General features: G+C 34.7%; 1 long non-coding RNA gene across 1 annotated transcript; it reads left to right on the top strand.

The window, feature by feature from the left end:
• Nucleotides 1-1,243: 1,243 nt before the first annotated feature.
• LOC145292150 (uncharacterized) lies at nucleotides 1,244-2,441 on the top strand. Its single transcript, XR_013869558.1, has 2 exons — nucleotides 1,244-2,179; nucleotides 2,287-2,441. It is a non-coding gene; the product is annotated as an uncharacterized LOC145292150 (long non-coding RNA).
• Nucleotides 2,442-11,091: the final 8,650 nt, after the last annotated feature.

Here is an 11,091-nt window from a genome sequence, read left to right as displayed (position 1 = left end):
GCGGAAAAAAAGGAGATTATTCTTCTAGTTGGATCTGGTGAGAATGAGTTTTAACTAACGTAATTGATTCGGACAGTCTCGAGAATTGGGTTCCAAAATGTCTGCTCGGAGTCGAGGACCCGTGGTGCTTTAACTCAGGGACCAACAAGCTAGTTTGACAGATATGTTCACAAAACAATAGAGAAAGGGAAAAGTATAAGAAAATAGAGGGATAGAAAAAGAAATTCACAAGAGAAGAAAGAGGGGGGAATAGAAGATAATGGAGAAAAGGAAGGAAGATGCTTTTGATATAAACAACGATCGCCTACTCGAAAAAGAGTTAGAAGGGTTTTGGCAGTCTTTGGCCAGCGAGCGAAGCGTACACATCGGCTCTCGCCCCGCCTGGGGTGAGAGGCAGGGGCAGAAATCTCAGTAAGGACTAACTTAAAAAGTTCTTGTTCTTAGCTAGAGAATTAACCTGAAATCTCACGTATACAACCTGCATCACGAAGCGCGGATAACGAAAACATGACTTTAAACAAATGTAGAATGATTGCAAATAATTATTTTATTTGGTTTAAACGAAAATGACCTCAGAGTTTTTTCCCTTGTTTTTCGATTGCCGGCATAAGTGAAGATGCAGTTTATTTCAGGTATGCCCTGACGCCAGACGACGAAGACACAGACACGAAACCAGAGTGACGGCCGAAGAGGACAATGTCGCCACACGGACTTGGGGTCATGCACGTTTAACGTGCCTGGAGCAGCGGAGGTATGTTTTCCAGGGACCAGTACGAGTCTGGTCACGCTGGAGGGGTCCACCACCACCACTAGACGACGCAGGCCCGGGACATCGTTCCCGTTACAACGTGATGCGCGTGACGCGTCCGTTACAACGTGGTGCCGTGGCCAGGATGATCACATCTGGGATGTGCACGACGGACGAGTTACCACGAAAACAGTTTGAAGCGTTTGGAACTCAGTTCCTTTGAAAAAAAATATATAAAGGAAATGGAAAATAGTACAGAAAAATGTTTAGAAAAAAAAGAAAAAGAAAAAAAAATAGGAGAAAAAGAACGATTGAAAAGAAAACTTATCGAAGAGAAAAGAAAGACTGACATTGAACGTACCGAAGGGAAAAGAAAGAGTGAAATTGAACTTTGAGGGCATAAATAGCCGTCAGAATGCAGAAAAAAATGTGCAGCGAGACAGGGAGTGGAGATATGGAAAGAAAGGAAGCAGACGAGAAAGGTAGGAGCAGATTTTTATTGGTTCCTATTTTGCTTCGCTCAGATTTTTTTTTAGGCGCTGTTGTCAGGGTGCTTTTCGTTGGTTACGTATTCTGTAAAGATTTTTTTTCTTAATATTGCAAAGTATTGTTGATTTTTTTTGTCACCCCTCAAAGAAAAAAGTGAAAATAAAATATGTATTTGTTTAAACGGGTTGATACGTTTTTGTATTGGGGCATTAAGAACAGTCGCGCATATGTTGTCACTGATATAAGAGAGAGAGAGAGAGAGAGAGAGAGAGAGAGAGAGAGAGAGAGAGAGAGAGAGAGAGAAACCGGCAGTACACCGATGCCATTCTAATTTTGTAACGAATAGTAGCTATCGTAAGAAATTTAAAGAAGAAGTAATGATTTACCGATTAGTTGTGAGACATTTACACCGTTGAATAGACGGTGGGTGGGAGAATTTTATTAAAACTAAAGAAATGAAAGAGAAAGAAAAAAAAATTATATAAAAAAAAGATTAAAAAAAACGAAATTTGTCTTTCTTGACAATTAATTCCATTATTGAAATTTAGTTTTAAGTGTTTAAACTGCCGAATAGGAGTAGATTTGATCCAAGTATGTAGGTATGTGCAGGCGTGTGCGTGTGTATACGCGTGTACGGGTGTATATGTGTGGTTACCTAGATAGATAAATAAATAAAGAAATAAAAGGGAGGAAGAAAGAAAAAAAAAATAATAATAATTATTGTAGTTAAGAAGAAAAAAAAAACAACTTAATGATTGAGGGATGTCCTGTGTTTAAGGGTTTCTATTGGTCGCTCGGCGGCGAACTCCATTGCTCCTACGAAATAAAAAATGGGCTTTAAGACATCTTAGTACCGAAGGGAACGGGTGGTTGGAAGACGTAAACCCAGTGCACGGTTTGCAAAATTATCAAAGGATGTGGCACGAGAAAACATATTGTGAGGTTGTTGGAAAGTGTGCTGGTCGCGTGGGACGGCGTAAGTCCAGTGATGAACAAAAAAGGGAACCTGTGATTGTCAGGTATGGTAACACGATAAAACATATTGTGAGATTATTGGAAAATATACTGGTCGCATAAGACGGCGTAAGTCCAGTGATGGGACACGAAAAAGGACCTGTGATTGTCAGGTGTGTTATACTAGGAGAAGGTAATTACTCCGTCAATTTTATTTTTTTTTTTCTGCCTCGTTGGAGGGCGAGGCTGAGTACCCTCCCTGGTATTCGAAGCAGTATACCAGCCGACCAGCAGCCTGGCGGAAAAGAAAATGCTTCACAAAGGGGGCATGGAGTTATTGTTAGCTGACGGCTGGGTGAGTACAGCATGCCTAGAAACGTTTGTTGTTACCAGTGAGAGTGAGAGAAGTAATAATCTAATTGATGGTAGTGTTAAATCATTTAAACTGTCGAGTAGAATATCTTAAAGAAACTAACGGTGCTGATATTGTTCTGTTTTGGAAGAGAGAAATTTAAAAATGATCAGTCGAGAAGGATTTCTCCTTCACGGGACGGGGATTGAATATTGTTAGTGTGTAGCGTTGAAACAGTTGTTGCACTTGGTTTCTGACCAAAATGGCGCTGCTGGGACAAATTATGGGACTGAAGGGCAGGATTGCCTCGGTCGGGGAGGATCTCTCCTTCACTGGGTGAGAATAGTGCATGTTGGGTGTGGCGTTAGGGCAGATGCTTTGCCTTGTTCCGTGTGAGAGAATGCTTATGGGACAAGTGAAGGTAATAAAAAAAAGAGCTTGGGTATCGTAGAGATTAATGAAAGCTGTACAGGAAAGTGCAACATTGTGTAAGTATGGTTTGGAAAACGTATTAGCTGTGGAGGAAACTTAGTCTCCTTGCACCGGGGTACTTAGGAGAAACGATATGCACCCTCCCCAGCTGGCACGCCTATGTTGTTTTATATTTGGGACCATGGGGAAGAAATTGAGATGAAAGATTTTGTTGCCGTCGGTTGGATCGATGCACTAGAAATGTACGTGTGTGTGTGTATCTGGTTGGTGTGCCGGGAAACTTTTGTTGATCTCGTAGGAGAAAGAATTAATTGTATTGGGAATTCTGTATTGTATTGTATTTGGGAAATTCTGGAAAAAAAGAAAAAAAAGAAACAGTTTTGTTGAGGACGGACTAGATTGGGAAAGGAAGGGTAGTGTCAGAAAAAAAGAAAAAAAGAAGACGAAAAAAGAAAAAATGGATATGTGGATAGGATTTGTTCAATGAGGTGTGAGAAAAGAAAATCTGGATAGTGTTTTTTAATTTGCAGATAGCTGGATAAGGATGTGAGTGGGGGTCAATGATGAAGAGACCTCCCCAGTGTTAAGTATAGGGAGAAATCAGGTGACCGTAAACCACTGACGGCAGCGCGCCTGAGCGAGGCAGAGATACCAATGAGTGCCCTCCACCAAAACCTGGATAGGGTGCATGGGCTGCAACTATCGACAAAACCCAAGGTTGCAGCACAGTCAATCCCTAAGCCATTATTAACAAAAAAAAAGAAAAAAAAAGAATGGAAGAAAAAAACAAATATAAAAAGTGCAAATATTTTTCTGATTGTTTTATGAATTATGAGAAAGAGAAAATTAACAAGTAGTTAAAGGGTGTATGAGCCCTCCTTTGATAGTGAACTGAGCATGGTTATCTTAACTCGGTTGCATGCACATAGTTAAGGCATAGAGAAGGACCGAATATTGAAAAAAAATGAAAAGAAAAGAGAAACTGCTTTGCATGTACATGGGTTAGTCACCTTAAAAGGACTAGTAGAGAAAAAAAATGAGAGTTTAACAATCGAAAAAAAAATATATATATGCATGTATACAATCTCATACACAAGGATAAGCAGAACCATTAGAGCAGAACATTTTTGCATACCAACCGGACCATTGATACAGGAACATTTTTGCATGCCGAATGGACAATTTTTGTTAGTTGCTGTTAATTGACCTAGACTGTAGAATTACTAGTTTCGGATCCGGCTTCTGATGCAGGTCGCGTATATGCCAATTATGGCTAATTGACAGGTGTAAGGGGAGGGCGGATGTGACGGGACACCGGACGATGCCGGGTGTCCCGTTCAGCTAGGTGAAGATAAGAATGCTTATGGCCGGAGGGGGGGCGTGCTGATACTGTGTCAAAGATTAAGACAGGCGGTTGTTCGGGAGACATGATATCTGTTTTAATGGCGGAAAAAAGGAGATTATTCTTCTAGTTGGATCTGGTGAGAATGAGTTTTAACTAACGTAATTGATTCGGACAGTCTCGAGAATTGGGTTCCAAAATGTCTGCTCGGAGTCGAGGACCCGTGGTGCTTTAACTCAGGGACCACCAAGCTAGTTTGACAGATATGTTCACAAAACAATAGAGAAAGGGAAAAGTATAAGAAAATAGAGGGATAGAAAAAGAAATTCACAAGAGAAGAAAGAGGGGGGAATAGAAGATAATGGAGAAAAGGAAGGAAGATGCTTTTGATATAAACAACGATCGCCTACTCGAAAAAGAGTTAGAAGGGTTTTGGCAGTCTTTGGTCAGCGAGCGAAGCGTACACATCGGCTCTCGCCCCGCCTGGGGTGAGAGGCAGGGGCAGAAATCTCAGTAAGGACTAACTTAAAAAGTTCTTGTTCTTAGCTAGAGAATTAACCTGAAATCTCACGTATACAACCTGCATCGCGAAGCGCGGATAACGAAAACATGACTTTAAACAAATGTAGAATGATTGCAAATAATTATTTTATTTGGTTTAAACGAAAATGACCTCAGAGTTTTTTCCCTTGTTTTTCGATTGCCGGCATAAGTGAAGATGCAGTTTATTTCAGGTATGCCCTGACGCCAGACGACGAAGACACAGACACGAAACCAGAATGACGGCCGAAGAGGACAATGTCGCCACACGGACTTGGGGTCATGCACGTTTAACGTGCCTGGAGCAGCGGAGGTATGTTTTCCAGTGACCAGTACGAGTCTGGTCACGCTGGAGGGGTCCACCACCACCACTAGACGACGCAGGCCCGGGACATCGTTCCCGTTACAACGTGATGCGCGTGACGCGTCCGTTACAAGTAGTTTTATTTTCTTTTATCAATAGAGGATTAATTGTATAATGATACATATGCAATTTGCATGAATTAAAATATTATGTTTAAGCGTATTGTACGACCGGCCAACGCTTGGCTGTCAGCTAGTTACTAACAGATGAGGAAAAAATTAAAACCTGGATGGTAGATAAAAAGTTATACTATATTAAATTGCAAAGAAATGATGTGCAGTTTTGTTCGACAACTTAGACACGTTTTCCGATTTTTCTCTCATTGGTGCGTCATGTTTCTTTTTCACTTTTTATGAAAGGCCACACCCCTTCAATTGACCCTCACCTTCAAAGTTTAAAGGTCTCGGCATGTATCGCTGGCGCCAAGGAACCAACAAAAGCTTGACGACATTAACAACTCGTCGATTTGCAAACAACTCGATTTAACAACATTGAAATATGAGATTTGAATTTCCTCTTTTTCTTTAATAACATCTCTTCTGTGGCAGGATTAGCTTAAAGACAGTTGGAGTTAACGAGATTTATTTGTGAATCTACTTTGATTTGTATCATGTCAGTCAGCTTAGACTAAACATATGCTACGTTAGTAATGTTAACTTAGGACTAAATAAAACACTTAATACGCTGATCTATTTTCAAGCAAAGAACTGGTTTTTATTGCATACTAGCGGAACCCGTTTCCCGGTGCTGCCCGGGAAGATTATAAAATTCTTATTTTAAGTAAACGAATGTCAATAAAAGAGTATTAAAAAGAAAGTAAATCCAAAAAAAATATAAACTAGCTAATATTAGCAAACAATGTGTATGGTATTTTGGTATTTTAATCTTTTTATGGTATTTTGGTACTTTAATTTTCAGAATTTTTTAATTTGACAGAGAACGCTCAAAAGTACTTACACATTAATAAGATCAGATCCCTAGAATTAAGGAAGTACACATGCAGGCGTTGAAGTAAAACAACAGAAATAAAGAGAAAAAGTTGTGGAAAACATGTATTTCGCGACCAGTTCAAGTTTAGCTCTAGGACTCACGAAGGACAAAACAAAAAATCAGTTGTTTTCTTCATCTTTTGTCTAGGAGCAAAGTGTAGTATGTGTTCTGATACCAAGCTCTGTCTTTTCTGTCTTAAGTCAATGAAAGGGGAATCTTTCTAAATTGAGACAATTTACGTTAGCTGATATTTGAGTCTGATGATGAATTCCCTGGAAAAGTCACTTCTGATTAATGTTTAGTTTTAAAATATGCAAACGAAGAAATGATTTGCTGCGATTTTAAATTGCTCCTCGTCTTTTATCATAAACTAGCAAGCCGCCCAACATTACCCTGTCGTAAATTACGCTTAAATATGATATTTTGTTTAATGCAGATTTTGTGTTTATTATTATAATATATTGGACCCAATATATGGTAATGATTTTAAAAGTTTGGAAAAAAATTGACTCGTGCGCATCTACCAAGAATCGAAATCAAAACATTTAGCTTACAGTTTACTTTTTCTTTTAACGTTAATGCCTGAGCTATGAAGATATTTTTGCTGAAAGGCTAAAAATTACAACGTGAACCAATAGCTATTACGTTACGCATGCATATTCGTAATGCCGTCGTTCAACCTTCACCTGGCAAATTCTATTTCTTTAATTTTAACACGTTTGTAACAATTTTTCCCGACTAAAACAAAAATATAAAGTTTAGCAAGGGTTTGAATACCCTATATATGAAGTTTTATATCTGTAGACCAAAAACTGACAGAGGAGTTTGGTAGGCAAAATTTTAAAACAAATATATATATCCATGAATAAATATATATAAAGAAAGAGTTCTGTGTTTACTATAAACTTTTTTACGCAAATATTACGCAAATATAAATCATGTAGAATATCTGCATGAATATAATTACACGTAATAGTTTACTAAAGATGATCATCCCATAAGGAAACCGAAAAAAATACAATAGGGAATTAATTAAAATGAATCTTTAAAAAAATATGCAAATTAGCTGGATCTTTTGCAGATGAATGTTATTCCATGACCCATATATAACAAAATTGTATTTCATTTTAAATAAATAGAAAAAAAAAAGGTTTTTAATATAAATATCAACACCACAAAAAGAAAACAAATTTATAGGAATATGGATTAAACTCATGAATAATAAAACGTTTAAATAAAATGGTGAGGAAAACACAAGCTTGAACATGGGATTATTCTATCTGTAATCGAATGCTCTGCCACTAAACTATGTCTCCAGATTATAATAAATCCGTTTTCGAAGAAGAAATGATTTTCTGAAATTTTATAATCTCCCTTGGCAGCTGTACAGTAAAATATTCGTATGTAAAAATTATTTTTTATCTATAAGAGAGAAAGATTATTGATTGGAATTTTTCGATTTTCGATACTTATCGGATGAATTTCTATACAACACATATCTAAGAACACTGCCAGGTATATAAATTAGCTTTGTGTGAAATTTGCAAAAATAGGCTCAGCCGTTTCGGAACCTATGAGGAAGGAACTCCCACACTCGAAATGAGTTTTCTATAAGAGTAAACATAGAGATGGACATTTTAACATAGTGTATTTCATCTGTTTTTTCTACATTTATTTATTTTTCTTAATTTATGACTGAAATTCTTGTCATCGAAGTTCAAAATAACAAATAGCCATTGCTATGCCAGATTAAGAAGCTGTATGTGTGATATTTTCTTCCTATTAATCCCAGAATTGTGTTATTCGTAAAAGTAAAGGTATTGATTGTTTAAAAAATACACATTATATTGATATCCTTTGAAAAAAATACTGGTTATATATATACCCTGCACTGAAGATTTCCGAAAGGATGAAACACTAGTGTCTGTAGGTATTTAATTATTATAGTAAAAAAATAATTATAAAGAATATATACCAGAAGAAGTACCCGTCTTGACTGGGTGCAAAAACAGCCTACAGAAAATGGACTGTGATTCATGAAAGTATGATAGGTTATGAAAAGGAGGGGTTTGTAAAGAAGCTAGGTATTGATACTCAAAGATTTTGCTCTAAGCAAAATATGATGAAAGTAAAGATAATTTTCGCGAAAATATATTTTTTATATCAACTTTGTTTCCATTCGTAGCCAAGAGTGACCAACAAAATGATGTTTCCTTACAAAGAGAAAATGTTATATATAATAATATAAATATACAAGAAATAAATGTTACCATAGTCAATAAAATGAACTTTTATGGTAGAAAGTAGTTTGTAAAAAAAAATTTTAATCCACGAAACGGTTTTAAAAAAATCAAAATGGCAGCGATTTTGAAATGGAGAGCCCCGTTTTCAATTTGAACAAGGGGCGGGGTGCCTGAATGTTCTATGTTAACAATTTAAGACAATTCCGTCAACGTAAGGAATATTTATAAACATATTTTAATGTTTTCCGTTATTTTGTGCTTGAGGAATATTCGATTATGGCATGTGTAGTTTATATAAAAATTTCTTTAAGTAGTTATCGCTTCAAATTTAGTTTTAATTCCGGTTTGCTGAAATTATTTCAAGTAAACTATTTCAAAACAAAAAAGAACATGAACTGAACTTTTATTGACTATGGTAACATTTATTTCTTGTATATTTATTTTTTCGGGTAGTCGTTTGTTGGCTTTTCTGCTAAATACTCTTACTAAATAATATCAACGAAATATCGGAAAACAAAGAAACAAAAACAGTTTTGAAAAATAATGAAACTTTACTTACTTTACTTACTTTTACTTACTTCATATATATATATATATATATATATATATATATATATATATATATATATATACTGTTATTCTTTTATATATATATGTGTATGTATATATATATATATATATATATATATACTGTTATTCTTATATATATATATATATATATATATATATGGGGGGGAATATGTTTATTCAATTATATTTCACCTTTTATCCACACCAATCATTTAATTTATAAAGCTTGATATAACTATATTCTATATTACATGATGTACAATATCTTATCGCTCATTTCTTTGAACATACTGACATGCACCCGCCTCATAGCGCAAAATTATTTTGCAATTATTATGTCAATTCTTTCATTTATTCCGCCCTTAATTCATAAGAAGGCAAAACACTTATCAATTAAAAAAAAATAAAGGCATGTGGGCATGATTACAAAATCCGAAAATTGGGAGAGAAGTTGCCATTTTCATTTTGTTGGGCCATTTTTGCACTTCAATAATTGCAAATTCTCTCTTTTCGGATATTGTAATCATGCCCACATGCCTTTATTTTTTTTAATTGATAAGTGCTTTCTCTTTTGATTAATTAAGAGCAAAATGAATTCAAGAATTGATATAATAATTACATGAATAATTGTGTGCTACGAAACACGTGCTGTCAGTGTGCTTAAAGAAATGAGCTGTAAGATGTTCAAAATCATGAAATTTGGAATATAGACATTTGTCATCTTTTGTTATATATATGCGTGTGTGTTTTATTTTAGTAAAATCTGTTTTTTAATTATATTTCAGTTTGTGTATACCAATCCTTTTTGTTTAGAAGCTCAATGTATGGCAAATATAACAGAACATATATAAAAGAATAACATTGTAGTTACACTCCAAGATCCTACTATTTTTTTTCATGTAAAAGAGTTCCTTCAACATGTTAAAATTTCGATACATTTTTTACAAATCCGTTTCATCATGCAGAAACAAACATTATTAGTATACCAATACCAGATCTTTTCGGGCATATACTATTCAGAAAAATTAGAATTTTTTTTTAACTTAGATAGAAAAAATGCATTACAATATAATGTCGCATAAAGTAAAAAAATTAGTGGACCAAGATGGCTGCCGGAACAAACATACAATGTTGAGTCTTCTATGAATTATTTTTCTTCTTAGAGCATTATGTGGTTATTCACATTTTTATTAAAGCAAAGAATTCCTCATTTTTCTGAAGAGTATGTGCACGAAAAGAACAGGCATTGACATAATAATAACCGTTTGCTTCTGCATAGCGAAAGGGATCTGTAAAAAAATGGAGAAGTTTAAACATGCTGGAGGAGCTGTTTTGCATGAAAAATAAATATTTGGATGTTGGACTCCAACTATACTGTTATACTTATATATATATATATATATATATATATATATATATATATATATATATATATATATATATATGTATATATGTGTGTATAAGAATATATATATATATATATATATATATATATAGTATTTACTATAATAATTATTAAATACCTACAGACGTGTACGATTAACACCAGTCGAGAGATTCGAACCCTGGCAACAGAAGTCATGTCTGGCTTCATTAGCAAGGACCTGAACCACTCGGCTAGCGTCAACCGCGAGTGATACAGTTGAAATTAAACCTTTATTCTTATTAAATGCTTTTAATGCCAGTCAGAGAATGATTTAATCATATGATGATCTGCGTATATATATATATATATATATATATAATAAATATATATACATATATTATATATTTTATATATATATATGCATATATATATATATATACATGTATATATATGTGTGTGTGTGTGTGTGTGTGATGAGTATAATGGATGTTTCGAAATAAAGACGAAACGTTGATGAAAACATAACTTGGTTTGTTCCTTTTTATTTCTCTCTCTCTCTCTCTATAAATATATATGTCTCTGTCTCTATCTCTCTCTCTTTATATATATATATATATATATATATATATATATATATATACATATATATATATATATATATATATATATATATATATAGTTAAAGCCGAAATTATTTGCAC

Source organism: Euprymna scolopes, chromosome 13 (genome assembly GCF_053919585.1).
Source record: "Euprymna scolopes isolate OS-2025 chromosome 13, ASM5391958v1, whole genome shotgun sequence".
Classification (NCBI taxonomy): Eukaryota; Metazoa; Mollusca; class Cephalopoda; order Sepiida; family Sepiolidae; genus Euprymna; species Euprymna scolopes.
This window is presented reverse-complemented; position numbering and strand designations above follow the sequence as displayed.